This window comes from Toxorhynchites rutilus, chromosome 3 (genome assembly GCF_029784135.1).
Source record: "Toxorhynchites rutilus septentrionalis strain SRP chromosome 3, ASM2978413v1, whole genome shotgun sequence".
Taxonomy (NCBI): domain Eukaryota; kingdom Metazoa; phylum Arthropoda; class Insecta; order Diptera; family Culicidae; genus Toxorhynchites; species Toxorhynchites rutilus.
The window spans coordinates 45017303-45032733 of record NC_073746.1 but is presented as its reverse complement, the minus strand read 5'-3'; positions in this window follow the sequence as shown (position 1 = coordinate 45032733).

Sequence of the window (15431 nt, the reverse complement as noted above, 5' to 3'; positions counted from 1 at the left end):
AATGGCGGTAACAATCGGTGTCGAATCAATAGATATAATTCCACCATTGGAAGAGTATCGATTCTTCGTCGATTTGATGTACAAAACTCACTGGAAGCACAAACAAGAAAAGTTCCAATTGCTCCGTTTAAAAGAAAACCAACCACTTCTGGCAGGGACGATGAATGCACAAAATTGTATTTGAAAAAATCTGATGATTTCAAAGCTTTTCGTAGACGTGGAACATCCACACACTTCGAGGAATATTCAAAGCTAGAAATACAGCTGAAACAATTGGTTAAAGCAAAAAAAAGCCATCCGAATGGAGACAGGTCAAAGTAATAGCAATTCAAAAGCCTGGCAAACCAGCGTCTGACCATAACTCATACCGTCCGATTGCTATGATCTCGTGCATTAGAAAATTGTTGGAAAAAAATGATCCTTCGAAGACTCGATCAATGGATCGAGACAAACAACTTGCTATCAAGTACACAATTCGGGTTTCGCAAGAGCAAAGGACAAACGATTGTCTAGCGTTGCTTTCTACAGATATTCAACTGGCCTTTGTGTACAAGGAGCAACTGGCTTCAGTATTCTTGGATATTAAATGAGCTTTTGATTCAGTTTCCATAGAAATTTTGTCGGATAATCTGAACAGATGTGGACTTCCTGGAATTTTGAATAACTTCTTGAACAATTTGTTGTCAGAAAATCAAATGAACTTCACCCTCGGACAACTGACACCTTCAGAAATAGTTATATGGGTCTACCCCAAAGCTCATGTCTCAGCCCCCTCCTTTATAATTTTTATGTGAAAGATATTGACAGTTGTTTGGCAGAACAATGCACGCTAAGACAACTTGCTGATGATGGCGTGGTTTCCGTCAGAGGTCTTCATGCCGAAAACCTACAAAGACTATTGCAAAATTCCCTAGATAACTTGTCGTCTAGGGCAAGGAACTTAGGAATCGAATTTTCGCCGCAGAAATCTGAACTGGTAGTGTTTACTCGAAAGCGGTCCCCAGCCCAATTGTAACTTAAGCTTTTGGGCAGAAACATTACCCAATCATTGACCTTCAAGTACCTTGGTGTCTGTTTTGATTCAAAATGCACTCGGAATACCCACATTACGTATTTGAAGCAAAGTTGACAAAGAGGGTCAACTTTCTCCGCTCGATTTGCGGCACGTGGTGGGGAGCTCATCCGGGAGATCTCATATCGCTTTATAAAACAACTATTCTATCTATTCTGGAGTATAGCTCTTTCTGTTTTCTCTCAGCAGCTAAAAGTCACCTTCTTAAATTGGAACGAATTCAATATCATTGTTTGCGTATAGCTCTCGGCTGTATGCACTCAACGCATAACATGAGTCTCGAGGTTCTGGCAGGAGTAACTCCTCTACAGAACCGATTCTGGGAACTTTCTCTCAGAATACTGGTGAAATGCGGAGTCACAAACACACTTGTGATTGAAAACTTTGAAAAAATTCTTCATCTAAATATACAATCTCGATTTATGAGAATTTATCACCACTATATTTCATCAGATATTTGTCTTCCATCGTTTACTCCAGACCGTGCTCACTTCACCATCAGCAGTTCCTCAATTGAATACGATCTGTCGATGAAACAAGCAATACTTGGGATTTCAGATCAGCTTCGACCAACTTTCATTCCCCGTATTTTTAACCGAATGTACCTAAAAGTTAATTGCTTGAAAAGATACTTCACTGATGGGTCTCGCCTCAATGGATCCACAATGAAAATTCTAGCGCCTTCCGTAAACTGCAGGAACCTTGTTCCATTTATGTTGCTGAGCTGGCAGCAATCGACTTCGCATTGGGGATGATCTCCAACAAGCCTGCAGACTATTACTTCATTTTCTCGGATAGTCTCAGTTCGCTTGAGGCTCTCCAGTCGATGAAAACTAGTAGGCACCTATCTTATTTCCTCACAAAAGTGAGGCAGCAGATGAGTGCACTGATCGAAAGATCTTATAAGTTAACCTTAGTACGGGTCCCCTCTCATTGCTCAATTCCTGGCAATGAGAAGGCGGACACTCTCGCAAAGGAGAGTGCCCAGGAAGGCGAATTGTTTGATAGACAGATCTCATACGATGAATTTTTCCAATCACTGCATCAGAATTTCCTCTTGAGTTGGCAAACCGATTGGGACACTAGAAGTCTTGGGCGGTGGTTATATTCAATTATTCCAAATGTTTCTTCGAGAGCGTGGTTCAATGGTTTGGACGTAAGTCGTGACTTCATTCGTGTAATGAGTAGACGAGTAGCCTCGCTAGATGTGCATCTCCACAGAATAAATCTTGTTCAAAGCAATGTATGTCGGACGGTAACGATGACATCGATAACGCAGTTTGGCAATGTACGGATAATCACGCAGCCAGAGAGTACCTTTTAAATGCTCTTGAGGCCCAAGGAAGACAACCCTATGTTCCTGTTAGAGACGTGTTGGGAACTCGCGACATCTTCTATATGCAGTTGATCTATATGTTTGTGGAACGGTCTAGTATAAGAATTTAATGCTTTCGTGTTTTTCTTTTTCGTTATTAGTTTGTTTGTCTTGTCCCCTCATCTCACCGTCGCCCACCCTCAACAGCTAGTCGAACACCAGATTATACCTGGTCATTACGCACAATGCTACAGTGCGTGCGGAAACCTTCGGTTGAGACAACGGTACCCCTTATCGTAATCCCTAACCTGTCCTGTCCCACAAAAATTGTTGCCCTTCTAACCTCGAGTAAACCGCGAGTATTCAGTCGAATCCTACTAAACATAGCAATTAGTTAAAACTTTGTATAAACAAACCTTGAATTAGCGGCTCCGCAAAACTTATGCGATTGAGCCTTACAAATGAATGAATTGAGGGGCTTAGAATGAAAGGGGTGTAAGTGATTCGATCGATTTCTCTATATCGACTCTCTCTTCTGGTCATAACTTAGCTGCAAACTCATTTCCAGCTGTATTTGGCAATGTGGAAGATAGGTCAGAACTTCATCTATCGGATTCTATAGCAAACTTAAATTGGAACGTTTTTGCAGTTGAGTTACTAATCAAAGAAAAAGTTGACGAAGAGAAATCGATCAAGTCACTTACACCCCTTGCATTCTAAGCCCCTCAATTGGAAAAAAAAATAGTCGTGCGTTTCTCAGAGCTCGATATCAATAATGATCTATTCTTATGAGACCAAAAACTCGTAAAATGGTGACCAAAGAAATAGTTTTGTTAAACTTAGAACTTGATATGTCGCATAATTGGATTCGGTTCTGGTTATAAAGTGAATCCTTCGAAAAGCTGATCCGGAACATATTTAGGTTACGTCAATGAGATCATATACGCTTGAATTCGTTACAAATACGCTAGTTTTGAAAAATCATACCCCAAATGGCGGATTTTGTGTAGTTTTGAGTTTTGGAATCTTTGGCTCCGAAACTTTAAAAATTCATATGTGTATTGAAAGAATTTTCTTATTAAAACATATTAAGAAATGTCGAATGGTGGGTCTTTTAAGATGCAAAAGTTTTGACGTGGGACTACGTTTAACCGGAGTATATGGGGGGTAAAATGAAAACAGAAACACAGAACATGCAGGAAAAAATGAAAGATTCCAAATGCTTATAACTCGAACATTTCTTAGTGGATCGGAAAGATGTTTGCATCAATTGATACGGAATATTTCTACGCTTCTATCGCAATTAATAAAATGTTATTTTTCATTGGATAAACAATTAAATAACTATAAAATGTTAAGCGTTATCTAAACGCCCTAACTACCTAGTTTTGATTGGCCCGATTTACGGTTTCCCCAACACAGCTATCAAAACCGAGCAGCCTTGGGGAAATCGGCATTGCAAATACATGAAAGTATGGGGACTTTTGTTCTCACCGAAATGTGTTCCCTAACACAGACTTCAAAACCAAGCAGCATTAGAGAAATCGGCATTGCAAATACATGAAGGTCGGAGGTATTTTTGTTCCGACTGAACTGTGTTTCCTTAACACAGACTTCAAATCCATGGAGCGTAGGGAAATCGGCATTGCAAATTCATGCAGGTTGGGTGTATTTTTGTTCCGATTGAAATGTGTTTCCCTAACACCGACTTCAAATCCATGAAGCGTAAGGAAGTTGGCATTGTAAATTCATGCAAGTCGGGGGCATTTTTGTTCCGGCTGAAATGTGTTTCCCCAATACAAACTTCGGAGCCAAGGTGTCTGGGGAAATTGGCATTGCAAATACATGCAAATCGGGGGCATTTTTGTTCCGACTGAATTAAACAATCTTTCTACTCACAAAGCAAATATATTGAATTCAATTGAATTCGGAAATTGTTTCATTCAAACAAAAATTTAATCAATACAAACAAATGATTGCTAAACTAAGGTAGTCCCACGTAAACCTTGCGGTTATATCATAGATATAACCCACCCATTTTTTCAATGTTAAATTCAATTTTTAGGTAATATTATTTAACAGTGTATTTTTAATATTATTTTTTCCTAAATAGTTCAATGATTTTCCAGCAACTGTACCTTACATCATATTCTAATCAGACATCTTTATACCGAGTTTCAACTTTTTGAAAAAAAAATGTTCATTTTTTCAACATACGCCCTCATGAAGAATCGATCGTTATTAGAATTGATCATATGATAATGAACATTGCGATTTTACCATCGGAGAGAGTCACGTCAAAATCGGCCGTTTTCGGCTAATTTAGCTGGTTTTGCTCTATGATCAAGCTGCATTGCACACAAAATATAGAAAGTGTTACAAATGATCAAAAGTAAGATCAATGACAAACCACGCTTATGACAGCTGACGCTTGAAGATGAATATTTTTTTGGGATTGTTACATAACAACACAGCTCGAACGCTAGAAGACTAAAACGAGCGAGGAGTTACTGAAACAACTCTTCCCAAACGTTCACAACGTTTATATTATATATACAATATGATTATAAAAAAACGTCCAAAAATTATGCTTCTATACTAGAATATTCCCTCTATTGGTATCGCACCACTCTGCATTTTCCAGATGTTACAATCTTTTTTGTTATATTTTTGGGTTTCATCTTGCGCTCCTCTGGAATACGGCAATTCCCTTTTCTTGGAACATGTATCAGTTTCATAGAATTTCGATTCCTGCAACCAGTAGTCGAAATATTCGCACCAAGTGTACACTCGCGAGAAAATACCCACTTTATCAACATTCCCCACGTTCTCGAGTTTGTTTATTTGACCAGGCAGAATTGGTTTGACTGACAATCAAGAAACATTTCATCTCATTAAAAATCTAAACGACATTGCTGGTGTTTCAATAATTTCGAATGGCGTTTTCTATATCGAGACCAGTAATTAGGAGCATTACTTATTATTCGCAGAAAAAGAGGCTCACGAGTAATATTTTGTTACTTTCATTCGTATTCATGAATAAAAAAAAGTGAGTAAACCTGAATCTCTGTTAGTCGTGAGAAAATATGTATGAAATTTCAAGTATCAGACAAAATGTTAATCAATTCACTGTTTGCCAATTTGAGAGGTTGCCAGGTTTTGTTGGATGAGATATTTTTCGAATTGAACTAGATCTAATTCACCTTTGGCTGTGGAGATGTATAACGCTAAAATCTGAAATTTTTTGTTTAGTTTAGTTAGAGACTTGCATGTTGCATGCCTTAACCATCGTAATAATTCACACTAAATTTTATATAGCCATATAAATAAACCATTTAGCAGAAACATGTGATTTATAATTTAAAATATAGAAGTAAATAAATTCGACCTGCAGGAAGACTATTTATCACCATAAATCCTGGATACAGAACGAAGTCCAAGCCTTCATTCCTAGCTCGTTTCTCATTCCCAATGGTAAAATATATTAACATTTATGTTTCACCATCTGCACTCTTGCTCGCATAAATCATATCCATCCGACTCATCACATATGTATGGATGCAAATGAGTCAAAAATAGCTAGACTAGTAGCCGACGGGGCTGTTTCCTTCCAGGAATTTATCCACTGTTCGTTTTTGAACCATGTTGTCGGCGCAAATAGCTTCCAACTACATAGATGTGTATGCAAATGAAGTCACCCTCATGTGAACGCTTGGTTCATTTTTCCCACCAGTGGGAAGGCGAAGGAAGAACTGGTGGTAACCGGGTTGAGCTTCGTTACACTCGACCGAACCGAACGAACCTCCCGATAACTGATGCCGCAATCGATACTCGTGTGTATGTGTGTGTAACCTTGAAACGGATTATGCACTGATCCCGATATTTCCCACGTGAGATCAAGCGGAAAAAAGCACTGAGCGGATGAAAGCCATTGCAGGAGCGATTCGCTTCCGTGTTGAATGAACAAAAGCGGATCTGCACGCCGGATGCAGCCAATGTGAGCTGCATAATATCTTTTCAGGGATTTCGAACCGATAGATTTGTGGCCATTGAGGGCTAAGAGGATTGAATGTGAGCGCCAAAACTTGCTCTTTTGCGGGACGAGAGCTAATTTAGTCAATGGCAAAGTTGATCCCCTTCAATTGGAATGAATTATTCTCGTAACGAACATTATTCTTCCGGGTAAGAATAACCTACCCTCAATTACAATATCATTCCTAACTCGTATCCAATCAGCGTCTCGCACCAGGATACCAGGATTTACGTTTTAATTCAAGCCGCCTCCGGTTGTGGCTGGGGTATAGGTGTGTACATGTGTGTGGTGGCTGCTGAAAGACCTGTGATTACGCCCAATAAAGTTCGTGACGCTGGGACCGCGAATCTCGGAACGCTCGAGGGTGTCACTGGAATGGATGATGTGGATGTGGGATGAGTGATAAACTGTTTTTTTTTTCTTCTTGTATGTACCGAATGAGTGAAACTCTCATCCTTCGGGACAAGTATGGCGTTTTACTGACGTTACATGTCAAATGGATGCGGATACAAAATGAGTGCGTGGGAGGTTTGTTTGCAGAGCAACCTCTCAGGTGGCGGTTAAATCATTCCATGTGACACGATTCTTCGTTGTGATCCAATTACAAACATTATCTACCAATCTAGAGTATTGAAGCGTACTTGACAATGAATAAGACCTGGAATACATCTTTTAGAAAAACTATTCGGAGAAAAAATATTGGTGAACTTCCGTTGTGCTACCGGCACAAGGCCCTTTTTTACTTCAACATTATTAAGCAAAGCTTCAAGAAATATAGAACTTTGTTACATTTTCCGCCCCCCATAGAAGTTCGTGATTCCGCACTTGGTGTGGGCGTTATGCTCCCCGGGTAGCGCTGGATAATTTATCTTTTGACTTTAAAACGCATCTTCCTGCAGTTCGTGGTGTGGAAAGCGAACGATGGTACGATTTCGCGTGGCGCAACAACAAAAAATAAGTGCTATTTATGGGCGCTGTTGTTTTGAAAGTAAGCAAGCGAAAGGTATATTGTGAGCAAAGTTTTTCGAGTTGGGTGCAATAATTAAGTTCGTTTGCGTTTCTGAAGCTGTTGTTATTCGCGAGAGATATTTGAATGAGTACCGCAGAAAAACATTCTGATTCATTAAACTTCGCTCGAGTTTCCCTAGCCGAGGAATTGAGAAAAGTATTCATTTTTTGACGTAGGACTACGTCTAACCGGAAGATATAGGGGGTGAAATGGAAATCTAGGCACTGAACAAGTAGGAAAAAATGCAAGATTTGGAACGCTTATAACTCGAGCATTTCTCAATAGATCGCAAAGGTTTTTGCATCTATTGATAGGAAATATATCTACAAATCTATCATAATGAATAACATTTCATTTTTCTTGAGATAAATAATTGAATAATTGTGAAATATCAAGCATTGTCAAAATGCACTATGTGCCCATTTTTGATTGGTCCATTTTGTGCTCCTCAAATCGTACCAACCAAAAAGGGGCAACCAGAGCAGCAGCGAAATAGAATGAAGCACGATTGGAAAGGAAAAAGAAAAAAATGAACGAAACATTGGTCGCAGTCTCACACATGCGTAATTCTCGAGCCAGCCAGTCAGCTTAAAAATCCCCGCTCCGCTGCCGTAACGATCATTCTCATTCAAACCGTACACCACATCGGTTCGCATCACAACACATCGACAAACCAACCCAAGCAGCCATGTCTGGACATGGTAAAGGAGGAAAAGTGAAGGGAAAGGCAAAATCCGGCTCGAACCGTGTTGATCTGGAGTTCCCCGCAAGGGTAGCTAGGCCGAGCGCGTTAGTACCAGTGCACCAGTCCACCTAGCCGGCGTTATATAGTTTCGGCCGCCGAAGTGATCGAGTTAGCTGGCAAAGCTACTCGCGACGATAAGAAAACCCGCATTCAGAACAGAACACATTCGGTTCGGTGGACATCAAGACAACAGGCAGTTGCAGCGAGTGGCGAGTGGCAAACGCAATCGCAAAACGGCATCAGGTAGCAGAAGAAAAAAGTTTGTTCTTTATACAAACTGCTTTGGTGGCAAATCCAGAACAAGGCGCTTTTCAGAGCCATTAAACCTTCCAAAAAGAGTTTAGGAAATACAGTTCAATGCTTTCTAAAACAATATACAAAATAATAATAAAACACAAATAGATTTTTTCATAATTTGTTTGCCAGGATATGATGAGTATGTGAATTTGGCAGTTGTTCTGAGCTTATTGATTTTCACCAATTCTTAAATTGCTTCTAGATTGAAAGTACAGTAATTTACACTTATCTCGACATTTAGCTAATTGGACGGACCTGCAATGCGACATATTTAGTTGGACATTTTTGTAAACATAGAGTTCGGGGTCCAAATTATGACCCCACATTGAAAGTCGACACTGTACCACTGTCATCGCAAATGTTCAATTACAGGTTAAAATTACCTCCAATCCGATACTGAGTGGTGGTAATGCGATGTGCCATTGAATGTAATTTACTGTAATTTACTGTAAAATATGTCACAAGCTGGATGGGAAGAAATTTTCCAACTGTGGCGAGTGGCAAATGCAATCGCTAAACAGAAAGGTTTAGCCGAACAAGATGGCGATATTGAGAGATAACAAAACAATAAACTCTTTAGATTGAAGATAATTTTGTGATCCTGAAAAGGACCCTTTTTAGCCTGCCTGTGCATCCAACGAGCGAACAAATCGTAATGAATGTATTTTTTTGCCATCGCTCCCTTTTAACGCTCATTCGTTCGTCTCGTTGAACTCGCCCCTCTGGCTGAGTCTGCCGATTTGTCTCTATCCTGTGAGTATGTACCGTTAGAGTATAAAACACGCGGACCCCAAAAAAATATCTTATTTTCTTTCAAACCGTAAACCCGTGTGGTTGTACGGCATCGGCATCGTGGACGTAACAAAGGAGGACAAGTTAAGGGAAAGGCAAAGTCCCACTCAAACCGTGCAGGTCTCCAGTTCCCTGATGGTCGCATTCACTGATTGCTCCGCAAGGGTAACTAGGCCGAACGGATTGGTGCCGGAGCACCAGTATACCTAACAGCGATTATAGAGTTTCGGCCGTCGGAGTGCTCGAGTTGGCTTGCAAAGCTGCTCACGACAATCAGAAAACCCGCATCAAGAACAGAGCAGCTTCGGTTCGGCGCTCATCAAGGCAACAGTTAGTTTCAGTGAGTGGCAAAGTGTTTCTCCGGCACGTCGCATTAAATGTAATTTACTGAACAACATGTCACAAGCTGGATGGGAAGAAATTTTCCAACTGTGAAAGCTGTGGCGAGTGGCAAACGCAATAGCTAAACAGGAAGGTTTAACCGAACAAGATGGGAATATCGAGTGATAACAAAAACACAACACCAAAGGTTCTTTTCAGAACCATCAACATATTCATAAAGAGTAAACAGTAAACTAATCAATTTTTCAGGTAGATAGGTAGGTATTCACGTAGGAGAAGAAAATAAAGCAATATATTTAAAATATATATTTAACAAAAGCTGTCCCCTTTGTATAGTCCTACGTCACTCCGGTTATGTCCCCGACATTACCCACCCGTCTTTTTTCCCAAAATATATATTTTTATCAAGGCTCCTATGGCGTTAGCCTGACGGGGCCGGAGTTCAATATTTTAACAGTTTTTCTTATTATCTATATTAGTAATATGTAACCGATTACTCGCGGTCGGCTTGAGGTTAGTATTACAAGTGTTCTCGTAATTGGGATGTTGCTGTCTCCATACTCTGTGCGTTTGCCCGACACGGGATACTTCCTATTGGGATGCAGCTGACCATTAATCAGCAACGCCCCCTAGTCTGTACCCCATATCTAGCGTGGTGCGTCTTCTCGACTCGAGGAATCCAGGATAGAATGGTCACTAACCGGCGCAATCATCAGCTCGTGTAGAGTTGTCATGAGCGGTACAACCTTTGGCTCTTGTTGAATCATCAGTGGACTGCACAACCTTTGGCCCGTGTATCTGTAAAGAGTGTGTGTATGTATTGCCGCGACTAAGTAAAAGTTTATAGATCGGATAGGAGGGATATGACATAGGGACACAACGAAAGAAACATCATTAAACGTTGACATCGGCGTTTCTGAGGAACAGGTATAGATGAAGCAGAAGATCAGGATCACGGCTACCTAAGATATCCCGGACGGGGATATCCGATTGTCTGCCTTGTGCTCTCAGTGCTCTAGAGAGCTGAGAGCGAGCAGCATGGAACCGGATACACGACCAGACAATATGCTCGATGTCGTGGTAGCCATCGCCACAATCGCAAAGATTGTTTGCTGCGAGCCCAATGCGATAGAGATGCGCGTTTAGGTTGTAGTGATTGGACATGAGCCGAGATATCACGCGAATGAAATCACGACCTACATTCAATCCCTTAAACCAAGCACTCGTCGAAACCTTAGGGATAATCGTGTGTAACCAGCGACCGAACTCATCTTCACTCCACATGCGCTGCCAACTAACGAGTGTGTCCTGACGAGTAATGTGAAAAAATTCATTATAGGCAATTTGCCTTTCAAAAAGTGTGCCTTCTGAAGCGCCCACCTTAGCTAGCGAGTCCGCTTTCTCATTCCCCGGAATCGAGCAATGAGAGGGAACCCATGCTAAGGTAATCTTGAATAATTTTTCGGCCAAAACACTCAACAGATGTCTTATTCTTGTTAGGAAATAAGATGAGCGTTTATCAACTTTCATTGAACGAATTGCCTCTATTGAGCTGAGACTGTCTGAAAAAATAAAATAATGGTCGATGGGCAATGTTTCAATGATCCCTAAAGCGTAGTATATCGCACCCATTTCTGCGACATACACGGAACAAGGATCTTTGAGTTTGAAAGAGGCACTGGAATTTTCATTGAAGATGCCGAAGCCAGTGGACCCGTTTATGAATGAACCGTCAGTAAAGAACATTTTATCAGATCTAACTTTCCCATATTCTGCCGAAAATATCTCCGGAATATAATCGGAGCGTAGATGCTCTGGGATTCCATGGATCTTTTGTCGCATGGACAGAACAAAATTGACAGAGGAATTGCAAAAGTATGGGAAGCAATCTTGGTTGGAGATGCCCGGTGAAGGGTGCACTTCATGGGTAAGGTACTCATGGTATAAAGACATAAAACTTGACTGAGGAGTCAGTTGGAGTAGATTTTCGAAGTTATCAATCACCAATGGATTCATGATCTTGCAACGGATGAGAAATCTGTAGGATAATTCTGTGAACCGAAGAGTAAGCGGGGCTACTCCTGCCAAAACTTCGAGACTCATCGTATTTGTCGAATGCAAACACCCCATGGCTATACGCAAGCAACGATATTGTATTCTCTCCAGCTTGAGAATATGAATCCTGGCAGCTAATCGGAAGCAAAAACTGCCATATTGCAACACTGATAATATCGTTGTTTTGTACAACTGAATGAGGTCTCCTGGATGGGCACCCCACCATGTTCCGGTTATTGTTTGGAGAATATTGATTCTTTGCTGGCATTTCTGTTTCAAATACGCAATGTGTCTCCTCCAGGTACATTTCGAATCAAAATATACTCCCAGGTATTTGAAAAACATAGAGTGTTGGATCGTTTTGCCGGATAGGTGAAGCTGGAATTGGGCGGGTTCGTGCTTCCTAGAAAAAAAGACCATTTCAGTTTTCTCCGTAGAGAATTCGATACCCAGCTTGAGGGCCCACGTGAACAGATTGTTCATGGTATCTTGCAACGACTTTTGCAGAGCGACGGGATTAGTACCCGTGATGGAAATAACTCCATCGTCTGCAAGTTGTCTCAGCGTGCAGTCTCTAGTTAGACAATGATCCATATCAATGACGTAAAAACTGTACAAGAGGGGGCTTAGGCAGGAGCCTTGTGGTAGGCCCATAAAACTGTAACGAGAAGATTTTGAGTTGCCATGAGAGAAATTCATGTGCTTTTCTGACAGTAAATTGTACAGGAAATTATTCAAAATTGGTGAAAGTCCACGATTATGAAGCTTCTCTGAGAGAATTTCCATGGAAACTGAATCAAATGCCCCTTTGATATCGAGGAAAACGGGAGCCATTTGTTCTTTGCGAGCAAATGCGATTTGGATTTCAGAAGATAGCAGCGCGAGACAATCATCCTTCCCTTTACCTCGGCGGAAGCCAAACTGCGTATTTGACAGCAAATTGTTCGTTTCGACCCACTTGTCCAAACGAAGTAGAATCATTTTCTCTAACAATTTACGAATACAGGATAACATTGCAATCGGCCTATACGAGTTGTGATCGCAAGCCGGTTTGTTGGGTTTCCGTATGGCTATCACTCTCACTTGTCTCCAGTCATGCGGGACAATATTCAGCTCCAGAAACTTGTTAAACAAGTTCAGCAAACGCTGTTTTGCCAAGTCGGGAAGATTCTTCAACAAGTTGAATTTAATCTTGTTCGACCCCGGAGCTGAATTGTTACATGAGAGGAGGGCAATTGAGAATTCTACCATCGAAAAATTCTCATAATCGCATTGGAGCGGAATATCGCGTACGACGCTCTGTGCAGGAACAGAATCGGGACAAACCTTCCTTGCAAATTTGAAAATCCAACGGTCAGAGTATTCCTCACTTTCATTGGTATGGTTCCAGCCACGCATTCTCCTAGCCGTATTCCAAAGAGTGCTCTTAGCTGTCTCCCTTGACAAACCATTGACGAATTTCCGCCAATATCCACGCTTTTTTGCTTTAATCAGACCTTTTAGTTTGGCTTCTAGAGCTTGGTACTTTCGAAACCATTCCACTAATCCAGTTTTCCTGAATTTTTTGAAAGCGGATGATTTTTCAAGGTAGACCTTTGAACACTCCCTGTCCCACCAAAGTGATGGAGGACGACGTCGGAAAGTGGTAGCCGGTGCACGTTTCTTTTGAGCTTGAAGTGCGCTATCGTAAATCAAACTTGATATAAAGTTATACTCTTCAAGGGGAGGAAGTTCATGCATCGAAATGATTGCTTCAGATATTAATTCCGCAAATTTTCTCCAGTCAATATTCTTCGTGAGGTCATACGCAACATCGACTGACTCACTAGATTTTGATTCATTGGCGATCGATAAAATTATTGGTAGGTGATCACTACCGTGGGGATCTTGGATTACCTTCCATGTGCAATCCAGGGATAATGAAGAAGAGCAGAGAGATATGTCTAGCATGCTTGCCCGTGCAGGAGGGTTGGCTATCCCAGTTGCTTCCCCAGTATTTAAAACTGTCATGTTGAAGTTGTCGCACAGATCATAAATCAACGTGGCTCGGTTGTCATCGTAGAGTGACCCCCATGCTGTTCCATGGGAATTGAAGTCACCTAAGATTAACCGCGGCTCCGGCAATGCCTCGATAATATCAAAGAACTGATGGCGGCCTACCGTAGTCCTGGGAGGAATATATATCGAAGCAATGCAGAGTTCTTTGCCATTGATTTGTATCTGGCAAGCGACAACTTCAATGCCTGTAATCGATGACTCGTGACTCTATAGAAGGAGTGACGTTTTTTGATCCCCAATAGTACGCCACCAAACGGGTCGTTACGATCGAGGCGAATAATGTTGAAATCGTGAAAATTCAGCTCGTCGGCTGAACAAAGCCATGTTTCACAGAGAGAAAATACATTACAGTTAGAACTGTGAACTAAAAATTTAAATTGGTCTAGTTTAGGGATGATGCTTCTGCAATTCCACTGTATGACAGTGGTCAAATCCTTGACCTCTTGCGCTGAATTAGGCATCGAGGGAAATGAACGCTGCTAAAAAGCCACATTTTTCTTTCAAAAATGTTCTCACAACCGGAAGCAAACATAATACTATGCTTTTAAGAGGATCATTTATATTTAAAGCATTTAAAATGTTATCCACAAGGTCTGAAAGCGCAAGCAGGCCAGGTAGTGGCTGTTGCTTCGACCGCGAAAATGGAACAGACGTGTTCGTTGTTGTTCCGAGAAGTGCTGAGGATCCTTGGTTTGTAGCATGACCACGTAAACCGGGAGGTACTTGCTTCGGCCTATTCTCAGCACGTTCAGTTCGAGGCTTCATTCCAACTTGGGAAGTTTCGGTATTCTTTCTGGGGAGTGATGGAAAAGAAGTAATTTTTCTTTTCCTGATGGCACCCTGCGATGTACCGGAACATCCGGCATTGGGAGCGTCAGCAACAGGCTCGTCGTTCTGCAGAATGGAGTAGGGATTGTCCTGTGTCGTTGGCACGGAACTCTTAAGCATTTCTGCAAAAGTCCGCTTGGAACGTTCCTTTAAGGAACGCTTGAGTTTTTCCCCTCGTTGTATGTACACCGGGCATTGAGTAAAATCATGAGGAGTCCCGCCGCAATGAAGACACTTGTGCTCTTTCGCACAAGAATTCTCATCATGACTCTCTCCACAATCTGCGCAACGTTTTTTATTGCAACAATAGGCGGCCGTGTGACCGAGTTGCATACATTTGTTGCATTTCATTACCCGGGGTACAAACAACTGCCCCTATTGCAACGTAATTTGGAAGGGCGGAACCCTCAAAAATCACACGAAAAGAGTTTGTCCGATTGAGAATTCTTTTGTCATTTTTATATGACACAGATTTCAGTCGATCGCATGCAAGAATCCTCACAGTTTTTAGTGTGGAGTTCTTGAAGCGACCGACACCATCGATTATCTCTTTTCGGGTCAAACCCTTTTCGGTTATTACGCCGTCTATTTCGACGTTGCAACAGGGTACGTATACACGATACTCAATCGCAAAGAGGTCGCAGCGCGTTATTTTGTTCGCTTGGGTGCTGCTTGAGACGACAACTCGTAGTTTGTCTGGCTCCATCCGTGTAATCTCGGTAACGTCAGAAAATTTTTTAGTTAGTTCCTTCGTGATGCGAATGACATTGAGAGGTTTGGATTTTCGTCTAAGCTACACAATGAATGGGCCTTTGGAGCCTTCAGGGTATTCTTTAGGACGAAAATCCTGTTTCGCGTCGATTTCCTCATCTTCGGAACTATCAA